Consider the following 2,905-nt stretch of genomic DNA (forward strand, 5'->3'; position numbering starts at 1 on the left):
ATTCCACCAAAGCCCTCGTTCTCCTGAAATAAAACAAAAAATAAAAAACAACAATATACTATACCTGTCCATCGTTCTGTCATACGCCTTAATCCATGTCTGGGGGCGAAAGGTCTAGCAGACATCTTAATTGGGGTTTCCCCTTACAAAACTAAAAAGTGTCAGTGGGGTCACAGCACATACTATAGGTACAGTCACAGAAGACTGAATCTCCCACATATTAAAGGCAGTGAGAGGGACTTGTATTGTAGCACTTACAAAGTAATTTTCCCCTATTGAACCCCCTTTGTGTTCTCACTCACTATGGTAACCCATTAATGGCCACCATAAAGCAACACATTTTTCCCACAAACACAGGATACTCTCTCACAGTGAATTCCTTTACAGTACCCTCCACATACACAGCATGATTCCCATTCAATGCCCACACACAGTGATGCCCACACACAGTCCCCACCCATACACACACACATTAAGATCTCCAGTGACCCCAACACTGTATGATGGTCCCTACACTGTTCCCCAACACAGAATAATGGCACCCAAAGTAATCCCTTCCACATACAGTGGTGGTGGAAGTGTGCGTCAATTAAAGTCATTTAATTTTTTTTCGTTTTAATTAGATGTGTACACCAAAATCCGAAGGGTCAAAAAGCAGGAAAGAGAGCACTATACTACATGTGAAGGTGAGTGAAAGGTCTCCTGCAGTATTATTTTGCATAAACGAATGAAAAAATTTGGATTGTGATACAATTTCAAAATGGATGCATCATCAAATGTTTTCAAAAGTGGACATGGATTCATGAGTATTTGAGTGGTGATGCACATTTTGTTATTGTATTGTTTTTATATTTTTATTTACTACTTTTTAGTAAAGTGCACCTGTCACCTCTTTTTGCCGCAGCAAGATAAGAAAAATAAGTTTGGGGGGGCGGTCCGATGCAGTCCGGTCCGATGGGTGTCGCAGCTCCAGGTCCGGCGCCTCCCGTCTTGCGATGTCGCCATCCTGCTTGGTTCGTGTCTACCCGGCATCGCGCTCCTGCACAGGTGTCTGAGTGAGTATAATAAAACTTATTTGTCTTATCTTGCAGGTCGGATGGGGGGGCTTATCTACAGCATTATAGTATACTGTATATCAGCCCTGAAAGGCGGTGGCCGCATCTTATAGCGGCCAGAACAGCTGACAGGTTCCCTTTAACAGTTAAAATTATACAAACAGCATTTATTTGTTAGTCGCTTAGCACCACTAATTTCACAGCACTTTACAGACATTATCTTTACTATCCCAATTGGGGCTCACAATACAATTTCCCTATCAGTATGTATTTGAAATGTGTTAGAACCCTGAAGAAACACAGACAAACCTAGGATGCACTGCAAAAGTAAAGCTTGTGAACAGGGCCAAAGTAAAGCTTGTGAACAGGGCCTAAGTGAGACATTTTACTTATACATCATATAGAATTCTCTCCAGATTTATGCATGGCATGCCTATAGGAGCTCAGAGATGTTCACTGTCAACATGACATAGGTATATTTTATGATCTTAGGTTAAGTAATAAATACATCAAATATTATACCATGAGTTATTACTATTAAGCAGCATCATTTCACAAATAACCTAACAAAAATATAGCTTAGACTTTTTGTAGAGTTACAACTTGGGTTACACTACACAAAGCAATTTCATTTATTCACAGATTGGTGTTATTGATGCAAAATGGATACAACCACAGCCAAAAAAAGGAAAGGTGGTGCAGAGAAGGTCAGGGAAAAAAAGAAGAGGAGTCTGGAAGCTGATGCAGCAAAATGTGCAAAGTTATCAGACTTGTTCTCCCGCACAACTGTTCTAGCCACAACACTTACAACAGCTAATATTCCTCAGACAGTGACGGAAGACGAAATAACATCTGAATCGGTACCTGCATTTGACCCTTCTTCAAGTGATACTGAAGCTGAGGTTGTTACATTAACTACTGTTGTACCAGGAGATGCCTGTTCATCGTGTACTGGATCGGAGCCAGAGCCAGTCACATCCGTATCCAGTATTGTACCTGTGGCTTCAATTTCTCAATCTGTTCCATCATGTTCTATTGAGTTTTCACCATCAGATAGTGCTTCTTTCAGTGTAGAAACCACCTCTGGAGAAAGCATCAACTACTTTGCACGCCCTTCATCAGGCCAACTGTCTTTATTTTTCAAAAATCACCCACAACAAGATACCGAAGAAGATCCTAACTTCCAAAAAGTCTTCTTACGCAAAGATGGATCAAACAGAAGATGGCTGACATACAATATTAAGAACAAATCATTATTTTGTACTGTCTGTCTCGCATTTTCAAAGCCTTCTACAACTGGTCCATTTATAGATGGGTTGAAAGATCGAAGGCACGTTTATCAAAGATTAGAGGAACATGAGAAAAGTAATAGTCACAGAGGTTGTGCTGAAGCATATTTTCTAAAGGCAACCAGTGCAGATATTGGAAGCCGCCTTCTTCATAATCAAATGTCAATTCGCCGAGAGCAAGTTCGAAAAAGAAGACAAGTACTTCATAGGGTAATAGACATAATAAAGGTGATTGGAAAATGTGGACTCAGCTACAGAGGGGACAAAGCTGAAGCAGCATATATGTTAAAGAATGTGACTTTAGGTCATGGGAATTTTTTGGAACTAGTTCTACTGTTAAGCAAGTATGATGTTTGTCTGCAAGAGCATGTAAGTGAATGCATTGAAAAAAGCCAACAGCAGCATTCCAAAGGTGCTAGAGGCAGAGGATCACTATTAACATTGCTGTCAAAAAACACTGTGAATGGAATCCTTGATGCCATCAAGCAACTTATTCAAACTACTATTGAAAAAGAAGTAAGGGACGCTGGAATGTTCTCCATCCAGATTGACACATCACAA

At 40.2% G+C, this 2,905-nt stretch overlaps 1 long non-coding RNA gene across 1 annotated transcript; it reads left to right on the forward strand.

The window, feature by feature from the left end:
- The first annotated feature begins 373 nt into the window (after positions 1–373).
- Positions 374–1,880, forward strand: LOC141096075 (uncharacterized). The gene is made up of 3 exons (XR_012233566.1): positions 374–686; positions 905–1,055; positions 1,698–1,880. It is a non-coding gene; the product is annotated as an uncharacterized lncRNA (long non-coding RNA).
- Positions 1,881–2,905: the final 1,025 nt, after the last annotated feature.

The sequence above is a fragment of the Dendrobates tinctorius genome, unplaced genomic scaffold (genome assembly GCF_039654945.1).
Source record: "Dendrobates tinctorius isolate UK_male_01 unplaced genomic scaffold, ASM3965494v1 ptg000071l, whole genome shotgun sequence".
NCBI lineage: Eukaryota > Metazoa > Chordata > Amphibia > Anura > Dendrobatidae > Dendrobates > Dendrobates tinctorius.